This window comes from Pipra filicauda, unplaced genomic scaffold (assembly GCF_003945595.2).
Source record: "Pipra filicauda isolate LSUMZ 115617 unplaced genomic scaffold, ASM394559v2 scaffold101_size5749837_pilon, whole genome shotgun sequence".
NCBI classification, from domain to species: Eukaryota; Metazoa; Chordata; class Aves; order Passeriformes; family Pipridae; genus Pipra; species Pipra filicauda.
In genome coordinates, this window is record NW_024103452.1 from 2,892,148 (window position 1) to 2,904,947 (window position 12,800).

Below are 12,800 nucleotides of genomic sequence, written 5' to 3' on the forward strand. Positions count from 1 at the left end.
CTCCTACTAATCAAGCCTGATCCTTTTGCCTTATGTGCTAGCTATCACCGTAGTTGGGAGTTTAAAACAGATCTCTCAAGTACCTCAGTATGACTTTTCTTACCTTTTCTTGAGGAAACTGAAGTAGCATTGGCAATTTTAATGTAAATCCAAAGGACCCTATGATTCCCCCAAGGTGGGAAACATTGAGATGCTATGTAATTCAAGTCCTAATTCTTTATCACAATACTCATTTCTCGAACAGACTGTGATGTTTTCTGCTATGAAGCAAGGTTTGTTTCTGGAATTGTTGCGGTACAGGTGGTGTTGTACTGATGTTTTACCTGTAATACTGATCACTTTTTCCTTTGTTGTATAGATACCACTGCATTCCTGTAAGGTTCTAAAAAAGATGAAATTGAAGCTGTGCTCTTGATTGTGCCCTGTGAACCCTCAGGTAGTATGAACTTTGTCATTGTAGAAGACTTTGTCACAGATGCCTCCAAATGCTCGTGATTCGTAGGGACAGGAGCTCTGTTTTCCTTTTTTTAACTGTCAGTGCTCTTAAAATGCTTTTGTCAGTGTATTAATTTATCATATTTCAGTCATCAAAACCCTTCTTGAAAGCTACCCTGCTGTGTTCATTAGAACTTGTGTGGAAAGCATGAGCAAACACTTGACCTGGAGAGCGAAAACCTATGAAGGCGTTGTGTGTTCAGTGGGACTTAAGAGAGTCTGCTGACTTCTTTGTAAGGTTTTTGGGCCTCGGGACAATCAGGATATGGGTTAATTTAAAATAACATTAAGTCATCAGCTTAAAATCATATTTTATTGGTTAAAAAAGGACTTAGAAGTTGTTGTAGATTCTAACATATGTATTTATTGGCTATTATGGATTGAAAATACACTTTATGCCTATTATTTTATTACTTGCCCACTCAGAGTTAGCACAGGCTTCATGGAAGCACTTTATGCATCCAAAATACAGCATAACATCTGACATTGGGAACCAAGCCTCAGAATTTGCTACCAAACTGAAAAGTTTCTGTCACTTTAACTTGGTTCTTGGCTTCTTATTGAAAGAACTACAATTTAAAGTGAGCCTACATTCAGTTTTTTCTTGAGGACCATAAACATTCCACTAAATATTTATCTTTTTTTTATATGACTCTCTCCAGAACATCTGTTAATTGAATCTTTATTTGAATCTATTAGCATTAGTTTGTTTTAAGTCAAGAAGACAAAAAAAACCCTAAGAATCTATAGTTTGGATGGCAGCCAGAACACAGTATCTTCTCCAAAATTATGCCTTTCTAACTTAAATTCAATTTATTCTTTGCCCATTATTCTGTCATTTGGGAGGAAGAAAAGTCAAAACAAAAATACTGAATTGATTTAAAATATTTATTAAAAATTGCCATCGTTGCCATTTTGCTATTGCTAATATTTAAAACACTTAACTTTTACTGCTTCATAAAAATTTATCTTAGTGTACTTGAACATATTGTGAAACTAGAGATAAACATTTTCAGTAATATTTCAATGCAGTCTTCCTGTTTATTCCTTGCAGTTTACTTATATTACAAGCAGTTCCAGAAACCAGTTAAATCCTTTGTTGTCAATATCAATAAGCATATGTATAATACATACTTGCTCTTTGCTTTATATGCACTCAATTTAATTAAGCAATTGGCAAAGAACACTCATTAAAATGTTCTAAAAGTTAGTTCCTTATCATAATTGTTAAAAAAATGCTTTCAAGACAGGTTTATCCTCTTAAATATTGGAGAAGTGGAGGAAATATAAAGAAGAAAAAAGTTAGTATAATGCATTATGACAGTAATATCATTCAAAAGCATATTTTTCCTTATAATTACTTTGTCCTCCCAGGATAAGTGGTTTTTTTTTTTCCTTAAGGTTAATTTATCATGTAAATAATCTTAGACCAAATAAATTTTGGGGAATCCCTGAATTTTGCCATAAGAGGGCATTATTCATGCACTTAGCATAGAAAATTCATCTCAGTATAAGCACATACATTTTAAGAAATGGCAGTTCTCTACACTCATGCACCAAGTATTAATACTTCTGTAATGAAAAGTACCTTAAATGAGTTACTGCGACAGGGATAGTTCACTGTCTTGTGTTTTCTTACTGGGGAGTCTGAAGATACAAGGTAAGACAAAGAAGAGGCAAAGTACTGCTTTTGCAGTGTGGAAATTACCACAGGAGATGACAAAGCCAAAAGTGGGTGGTTTGACCTACAGACACAATTCAGAAGGTATGCCTAGGCAGGGTTAGCATTAAACACTTGTTTATGCTCTCCATGCAAATGGAAGTTAAAGAGTTAGAGCATGTGTGAGACAAAGGACATGAATTCTTAAGTTCCTGCTCTGAGTCAAAAAAAAATTTTTAAGAAAAGTACTTAATCCTGAGCCTCTAACATTTCTTATGAGCGATGTAAGCTGTGAGAATAGGAGGAATACAGAGATGTGCTCTATCAAAATGTGGACCCAAGAAACCTTTTGGATGGAAAAGAGATTCTCTTCTCCCCTCTGCTCCAGAAAATTCAGAGTAGAAGTTAATGAGATCCCAAAACATAACGTAGTGGCTTCTACTAATGTTGGTGAATGTTGGATTGCTTCCCAGAAAGATAGGAAATCTTCATTCTGGAACAAGAAACAACAAAAAAAATAATCACTATGTGGGACTTTCAGAGCCTTGAAAGATGGTTAACCATGTAAGCTGCATTTCTGTTTTTCATGAACAGAGGAAGACTCAGGACTGCACGTGCTGGGCATCTTGGGCAGGGATTGTCCGTGTCTCACCCTCTGCCTGTTCTGTCAGGTACTGCAAATGTCTCTAGACTAGGATTTTCTTGCATCATCCTTATTCACCCCAATGAGCAATGGACTCTTTCAATTGTGAGTCTCTCAGAACAAAATTTTCTGAGTTAATATTATTTAGCATATACCAAGGATATATTTCATTGTCCTGTTTCCTGGAATTATGTAATTTATCACTTGATCTCTACCTTTAAATCCCTTTCACTGACAACTATAAGGAAAAACAATTTGACAAGCAGAATACAAATTGCTTTCAGATATGTCTTGGGTATTCTCCAGCTTGTCATTTTTTTTTTTCCATTGGCATATACCAGAAATGTGCAGAGATTCTGTTATTTACAGAAACTGGTAGCTGAAATGAAGAGCTGAATTTGGTCATTTTCTCATCTGTGTAGTTTTAACTTTTAATTAATATTAAAAGAATCCTGTAAGGGAAGGATTTATGGGCTTTGAATTTCGACCCACTTCATCATTGCATGGACATTACGAGTTGAAAAGCCAGAACTGCAGTTGGCAAAAAAAAATATTATTCCGGTGAAGCGAGTAAGTCCACTGAGTTATGAACTGACAAATAATTTATGTTAGCACCTGCATATCTTTATAACTTGATAAACCCCCCAAGGCAATGATACCTCAGTATCTATATTGGAATCCCTGCTGTTAGAGATGAAAATTCTACTAATAAAATTCTGCATCTACTGCATCAGATTTTTCATCTTCTTTCTGTTTGAGAAAAAATGACAGGATTTTTGTTAAATTTAGCAGATAACAAATACTTGGAATGAAGGAGTACAGCCCAGCTGAATTCCAACGTACAAGCTGGTGTCATTATTTGGAACAGGTTCAAATAAGGCAGTTCCATGAATGGCTGCTTTTGGGAGTGCTGTGCTTGCTCCACTTGTGGCATGACTAGCGGAGTCACTTGCATGGATTTACATACATGCCCGAACAAAACTGTAGGATTTTTGTTTGTCAAACATACCACCTACTGCTCCTCCAAAATTCTTCCTGTATTTTTTTTATCTTTGTTGATATTGCTGTGATTCTAATTGTTACCTACATACTTGAAGACCTGAAGTAACAGATGGCAAATGGAAGTTTGCAGTTAAATGGAAATAATTGGGAAATTATAGTCACTAGTAAAGAATTATTCTGACTGTTGGGCCTTTTATGTACAGCAAAGTCTGATGGCTCCTAGAAAGGCAGACACTTCCATCAAGAGCATCCATCCCATCCTTGAGACCCAACTGAAGATGGGCATACAATCTACCAGGCAGTCTCCTTTGTATTACTAGCAGGCTTACATCATCTTTTAATAGTAATAATTGTAATAAAATGACAGTGTGCCTTTTTTGCTGTTTTAGTTCTTTATTTAGCAGAAACATTATACATCCTAGGAACGCACACTAGGTACAAGTTTCAGGGGGTTTCAGTATTTTTCCAGTACAGATTTCAAGGTTTTTTAGTGCTTTTCCAGTACCTTTAAACACCAACTGCTTCGTGAAATGTTATTTTAGGCAGTTTATTAGAACTGATTTGAAAACAGTCAGAGTAGTGATAGATGAAAGAGGTATTACTAGTTTCTTAGAAGAAAGTATCTGTTATCACTTCAAGAGTCACTTCTGTAGTCACTTCTGTAGGCCAGCAGATGCACTTTCCTTCAGTCTCTTTTGTGTCATTGCTCTAAAGGAAATCTGCAGCCTTCTACATGCTTCAAACTTTTACTCAGCTATCTCATTCTCCAGTTTCTACCTGCTTTCTGTGACTAGTTTTATTCAGTTTGGGCCTGGTAAAAAACCAATTGAGACTATAAAGAAGGATTTTCAATTCACTGCTGCAGGCTCTGGATTAAAAGCAATCGATCAATCAAACAAACAAACTTTCCCCTAACTCAGTCCCTATCTTCTGTGATCTTGATGGTTAATTTCTGTGTGTCACAACTTCACCTCCATTTCTGTGCACCTTGACTTTACCTTGCACAGAAAAGGAGACAAGGAGACTCTCTCACCACATTCTTTCTTTAGCTTCTCTGTTTGAATAGGAAACTTTTCAGAAAGGATCTGTTTCTCAGTGCCTTCTTCACCTAATGCTATATTGCCTTTAGGTGGATTCTCAAACTAATCCATTATGACTCAAAGAAAACACTGAAAAGCTTTTAAGAAGCTTTCAGCAACATCCAGTAACACCAGAGCATACCTGTGTTTTTGATGTCTTACAAATCTATTTTGTTGGAGATGGCATCACACATTTGCTGTGTTTGTATGAGAGCCTTTCAAATCCAGAGAAAACATGAAGTTAGCAACCTAGCTAAATTTGAAAGGAGTCACTGCAGAAAAAAAAAAAAAAAAAGAATATTTACCAGGAGTATTTTCTATCATCTTTCAATCTCTGTCTGTGAGCATTCAAAGAACAATTCCGATATGCAAAAGACCCCAAATCTTTTAAAGTGCAAATGAATATTTGTGAGCCACCTCAAACAGCCTCAGGACTCACTCTGGCTTATCTTCATCTTTGTATAATGACTGGTTGAAATATTTTTGAATAATGAAGGCATTGTCAAAAATCAAGTCTATTCACAAAAGGTGCATGAAAAGTAAATTATTCTCAAGTTGTTGAATGCATTTTTCATTCTGTATAGGTTATTTACATCTTAGAGAGGATGTTGATTTCCTAGTTTTAAAATACACATTGACTTTGTAAATATTTAAAGATGCTAATTTTATTTTTGTATCATAGAAACTAATTTTGAACAATAATCTTTTAAAGCATCTTTGTTAATGAGGAGGTATTTTGAAACTCACTGGTGACTACTTCACGCCTTGTTTGGTGGTTTACACAGGTGCAGGATGATGTAAGTTGCAATCAAAAGAGAATGATTTACTTTTTAATTTTATTTTTTATGTTCTCTTTAAGCAACTGCAGTAAGTGAAAAGCATGATTTCCAAAAATGGGGTTAGCGATTTCTTATGTCACACAAACAGGGAATTTGTACACAGATCATCTGCTTTCAGTAAGTTGAACCTCCCTGTACAAAGTTTAAAAAAAAGTAGTTTTTATATGGGATGTAGCAGTACGAGGGAAACAAAAAAAAATCATTTTGGATTTGGGTTTTGTTGTTGTTTTTTTTAATGTATCGCTTAGATTCCTTTTGAAGGTTATATCATCTTAGTTGTTAATAGTGAAAAATAAACTGCAAATAGGGAATTCAGAGTAAAAGTTCACTTTCTGAAAAAGCCACAAACATAACAACTAGTTATCATCATAAGCTCTAGAGAATTATAAATAAAGGATGTTTTACTAGCATTTACAGATCTAAAATCTTTAATTTTTTATCTCTAATCACAAGAATTTCAAATCCTTTGGTATGTAAAATATACATAAAATCTCAGACACTAAAATGTTCATTTTTTTTTAATACTGTTTCATATCCCTGTTCTTTAAGGTCAACATTTTCATTAGAAATATTTCTCTGAGGATGTAGCAAAATCTTTGAAGCTACCAAAGCTGTTGCTCTATGTCAGTAAACTTCTATTCTACAGCAAATAGCTTAAAGTGTTTTTTCTTTCTTCATGTCTGCTAAATTGTAGATTTTATCAGAACATTATGTAAAAATTAGGCTATCATCTGTTGGGGGTTGCTTAAATTAAAAAATTATCCTATATATTATATCATCATATCATTCCATATTAAAATATATCATACATAATATAATTCATCATAAAGGAGTGCGTGAGTTTCACTGGAAATTATATTCGTGTAGCAAAGTGTTACTCACCTGCAGTCACTGGAATTATCTTGTTGACACTTTTGTCACCTGAAAAATGAATTTAACTGAACTGCAGAGTCACAGCATGATTAAGATTTGCAAGGATTTGATCTCATTCAATCTGTCTTCAAAGCAGGACTAAGTCTGGAGTTAAATCCAGCCTCAGAGTAATATCACATTTCTCCTTATCCCATCAGGTCCTGAAAATCTCCAAGGACTGATGTTCAGTCACCTCTACAAGCAGCCTGCTTGAGGAGGTGCCCATGGGCACTCTTATAACAAAGAATTTTTTCCTCCTTTCTAAACTGGAGTTTCCTCATGTCAGTTTTGGCACATCCTTTCCTTGACCACCCCTTGTCCTTTCACTGTGCTCCCAGAAGAAAAATCTGCCTTTGCCTTTGCAACTCCTTTTTATGCAGTCAAGCCTGCTATTTGATCCCCTTTGTCTGTCCTATTTTCTAGTTCTGTTTGCTCTTCCTTGCCTTTAAGCTAGGATTTGGATGTCAAACTTCAATTAATTCTGAACATGGGCTAGTGGCCATGAGGTAAAGCTTAGGACAGAGTATGGAACAGAGGGAAAACAGGTTTTGTCCCCCATATACAAACTGCGGGAGGGGATTTCTGAATCCATGACTAAGTGGGCATAAAGCAAGAGAGAAAGAGCCAACACAGTTACCCAATCTGTGCACAAAAGGACAGCTGCAGCAGAGAGTTAAACTTTCTGAGATTCATTTTTAAATGGAAAATTTAATAATCAATGTTGGTTACAAGAACCGTTTGTACCAGCTGAAACTGCCTCAGCACATCCCTGATCTGAGCAATGATATGTATTTCAATTTATAACTGAGGGCTGCTGTTTATAGCACAAGAGTATGTATGAGTAGTATATGAATGAATACCTCACTGGCAATCTGGCCAACTTTGTGTAAGGGAAGTGAACTGATGAATATATACCATATGTTTACATTGTGTAAGTGGAGGCAATCCTCGGTGACTTCAGAGAAGCTGTCCTTGTTTACACCAGCTAGGAGCTAGCCTTGTGCATATAATTTTCAGCTGAATAAATGCAGATGTTAGCATTATACAAAACTTACAGAGTTTCAGGTTACCTTTCTTAAACAAGGCATCTAGCCCACAAGTTTGTATTTGGCAGCAGCGCAATGCACTGCTGTCTGAGAGGAGACATAGGTTTGGAAGTGAATGTGGCATTTTTGAGCCTTTGGAAAAAACAAATGTTCGTATATCCTACTGTGCCAGAAATGTTCCAAGGCAGAAAAAATAAGAAAGTGACAAGGAGGCTGTATGGAACCTGAAACAGTCAAATATGACAGGATAATACATGTACCTGAAACTCCGCACCTTGCATGCCTGCCTTTGGCCAAAACACACATCAGTAACTGCATCAGCTACAGCACTGGCATCCTAAGGATGCTCAAAGGTTTTCTTCAAGTCTGTGTTCAACGTATTTACCCTCATTGCAGAAAATACAGGGCTTCCTGAAGGTACTGCCATTATCTAATGACAAATGCCACAATAAAATTTTGATTTGTGCTTAATAACTCCAGCAGTCTTCCTGAAGTCAGAAGGAGGACTCACATAATTTAAGTGCTTCCCAGCAAGGAAAAAGAGTTGTAAGGACCAAACCTTTAGTTACTTAACAGCAGTAGCTAGATTTTAAATTCCTTGAGCGAATGTCAATTAGGCATGAAAAAAATACTTGTGATGATGATATATTTTATTTCATTATGAGAATATATGGTATATTAAACTTGGCTGACATTTTCAGCAGTGTTTGCAAACAAATCTTCTGGGATAAACAGCAAATGAACAATACTGCTGACGACAATCTAACCAGGCAAATGTCTTTTGGTACAAACTAACACATACAAAATTTGCTGTTGCTACATCTGTACTGCACCACCCACCAGTGGTTTGCTATTTCCATGCAAAGGAAAGTTGGGTACTTGGCATAAAAGCAAAACAGTGCGTGTCTATTTGTGCCAGCTTGAATGACTGATGGGTCAGGATCCCAAGATTCATTGTAACTTCAGAAAAAAGTTGAAGATGCAACCTGTGTCTTTACTATCATGTATATGCTGATCAGTATAGTATCACTGCTTGAAGATTGTATGACTCATTCTCTGCTGTTTGTTTGCTGTTTCTCATGTTTATTTATCAGGAATATCTGTGTATGCTATCAACTCAATCATAAAGCTTATAAAGAAGCAAAATCTGGTTTTGTTTCAGTATATTGAGAGACTAAAATTGTAGTCCTCCTGTTATGACCCTGCATACAGTGATTAAATAAAAATCCTAAGGCCTGTGCTAGAGTTAGAGTAGCTAAGGTTAGAGTAACTTGGCAGGGTGAATCCTCCATGCTTTTTGTTCTATGATCATACTGATCGAAAAGTTATTGTGGAAAAAAAAAACTTATTCCACAATGTAAGAGACCTTGCCACAGATATTTTACAAGACTGGAGGAAAAATAATCTCTCTTAAGCAGTCAACAGATTTTTCCACAATATCAAGTGCTTCTCTTCCCACTTTCTCCTTCATTTACTGTAAGATTTGCTCAATCATTTGCACACTGGAATAAATTTACTGAGTTGACAAGATTAGTTAATGAAGATAAAGACATCTAGATCTTCAAAGCACATTTTGGTTTCTCTCTCTACTTTTCCTGCTAATAGGAGCTCACTTCCAGCCTGAGTTACAGAATTACAGGCAGCTCTGAATGCCAAGCAGGGACATGCTGTATTCATTTGTGTTTTTAAATAATTGCACTATGTCTTTAACTTTAGTTGCCTTGACTGTAGCTTCCTGTGCTGGTAGCCAGCACAATGCACAATTTCTGTAAGTCCCTCTCTTTGATCTTCTGTTCAAACTACACCTTATTCTGGTTTTCTGTCTAAAGCTAGCTATCCAACTGGCATCCTTGCTCTTTCTTACAGTACTTTAAAAGCATTCACCCTGAATTTAAATGCTGACTTTAATAAGCCAGTGTAAATTGCTCTTTTCAGCTATTTTATTTTTATAGTACTCTGAACTTCTTCCTCCATTGGAAAAAAAAAATCTACATTTTGCCTTTTCATATTTCATATTTTCAAGACTATATTGTCTGTCCCTGAATAAAAGTCTTTACACTATGAATTATAATAGCTACACTATTAGCTGTAGAAGTAGAAAGTATGTCACTGATCTCCCTTTAAATGATCAGTATCCATCCTGGGTTCCTTTTAAACCCAAGTGAATCAACAGGACCTAATGAGGAGTAATAACATTGCACAGCCTATGCATGGGAAAAGGAATTCCTGCCAAAAACTCTTTTGGAGCTTTGGAGAAGCTATATCAAGAAGAACTAAAAGCAGGGTAGTGAAATATTCAGATAATTCAGGTGTTATTGCAATTCTCTCTTTCAACAAGAGCAACTATTTACCCCTTCTCCTCAATTCTAATTCAAAAGACCAATGTCTCTGATAAGCAGCATAAACTTATGCCTTCGTTATCTAAAAAGAAAAGATATATAAGCATAAAATGGATATTCTGGCACTGTAGGTACAGTTTGGTGCAACAGTGTTGAATTGAGGTATGGAAAGTTTCTGGAATAAGTGGATTTTTTTACACTAACAAAGAAACCAGTATTTGCAGCACATAGAAACCCAGTGACTACCAGCACAGTTCTGTAACATCCAGAAAATTAGTCACATCAAGACATCCCCGGCCTTGTTAATGTGGCAGCATGGCTCTTACACAACAGGTTTTTAGCACAAAAACAAACACTTGAAAGTGTTAGATTGAATTCCTAAACTTCTCTCTCTATTTTTGGCTGAGCTTTTGTTTCAACAGAGAAATTCTTACTATGAGAATTTCAAACTGCTGAGAGTGCTGCTGTTTTCTTCAGATGTCTAAAGGCAAAGAGGTAGAAATCAGCTCTTGGGATTTTTATAAAAAATACAGCCGGGGCAGTTGTAAAAATGGGTGGCACATAAGTGTACAAATGTGTCATAGTAACATAGCATTTATCAGACATCATTTTAGGGAAGTCTAATGCTACCTTATCCTCTTATAGTGCCACACCTGAATATAGCCAGGCGTGAGTACTCCAGTATCCAGGCTGCTATAGATGATTACTCCTTTGTCAGCTAAATGTCTCTCTCCCATCTTTGAAACATGACAGATAAATTCAACAATAAAAGTTTTACTATGTAGCAGAACTACTTCGTACATAACGACTTTTAGTAAAGTCTCAGATGTTTAAAATACACTGATATACTTCTATAACTTTTTTTTAACCTCACTGATACAATAGTTTTATGGAAACAAGAGCTCAGAGTGTGTCAGTGGTCAAAAAAGCTGATAAAATATGAAGGGTTGTTAGGGAAAGAAACAGAGAGATAAACAAAAAATCATAAGTAAGCTAGTATATTATTTTTTTCATAATCTGTGTACCTTGCTATATCAAAAGAAAGAAACAAAGGACAGTAAGGTTGAATGAAGATGTAGAGCAACTTTCACATAAGCAACGGATGAGTAGGTTGGACCTCCTTAGCCTACAAAAGAGAAAGTTTATGGGTATGATAAAGCTTGGCAAAATAATGATTACCATGGCGAAGGTAGATAGGAATCTATTCATGCTTTTTCCAGTACAAAATCCATCAGATGGTCCTCCTCTACTATCATCTCGGAGTAGAGAATTTCAAAACAAACAAAAAGAAGTGATTCTTCATTGCAACAGGTTTTATAACTCTGGAATTCTTTGCCAAAAATGCTGTGTTTGCAAGACACTTATATGGGTTAACAGACAGACTGAAGGAACACCTAGAAAATAAATCTGAAAGTAGATGAAGATGAACAGAATATTATGGGTGAAATACTATACCTGCTCTGATCATCTCTTTCCCTGTACTTCCACAGGTGGACATTCCTGGAGACATTACTGGGCTAGAAGGACTCTCAAAGCACTGTGGCTGGTTTTATATGTGATGAAAACTATCACAAAAGATGTGTCTTAGCAGTACTTACCTGCAGTGATGCTTCCATCAAAGAATGTGTGTTTCCTAGTCATCCAGAATTTAGAGAAAAAGAGGAAGTGTAAAGTGGGGACATTTTGCGTCTAAACATGGGTGACAAGGAAGTTTTCCACATGGAAAGGGATCACTTTTCTTACATTTCATTTTGTTGTCTTAAGAAGACCAATTTAATGCAGAAGTCTAGCATGACATGCCTGAGGATATTGACTCATACAGCAGGCAGACACATAGGAGCTTTAAAAAAATGAGGGTTAATAAGTAAGTCTTCTTCAAACTTTGTAATTAAATTGATCTTACTCTCTTCTGGTAGTTTGGTGATGATCCATAAAGCTGGATGAGACATAGAGCTGATCATGTGCCATTATTAGATACCCCATAATTTACTTAAGGTCTGATCTTGAAAAGTGAAAACACTCCTGCAACATCTTAAGACTTGCAAAATTGCAGGGCTTAGCACTTACCCAAATAGGTGAATAGTGAGAACAGAGATGTTAGCTGTGTGGTCCTTGGCAAATTCCAAATAATTGAAAGTACTGTGTATAGTGCTGCCTACATTTTCCCTCCGGTTTTATATGGATACAATATTTTTCAAACAGCCTCCAGAAAAATGGTGTGCTAAGTTAGAAAAATTCATGTTTTATGTTCTATATGTGGATGTATACCAACAAAACAGAAATCCTGACAATGATTGCACTACTGCAGAACTGATCTCTTCCAGATAACTATTAAGTGTAATGCACTGACTCTGTATAAGGGATCCAAACATAGTAATTTTTTCTCATGTCTCTAATATATAGACAGATAAGTGGGTTCCACTGAATGGCTTAAAATCATAGCCTGTGACAACAGACATTGTGCATTTTGAGTATGAAAGAATAAGAACAAACCTTTCTTATACAGCTCATAAAAATGCTTCATGAGTTTTTGGTGAGGGAACATTGGAAAAAAAGGAGTAGGGGTAGGAATCCTCACATCAAAATAAAGATCACATATTGAACTTTCCTGTAGTTCTAGGAAAAAAAGAATTAAATCACTTCTCCTCCCCGCCATTTAGTGGCAGATTTTTTCTATATGCTCATAAAAGGATGTATAAGATTTGCAGACGATGGGTTATATCTCCCATATTGGCAGCTCTGAGCATCTTGACTGTAGACAATGCAGTCAGCAGGCTCAGTATTA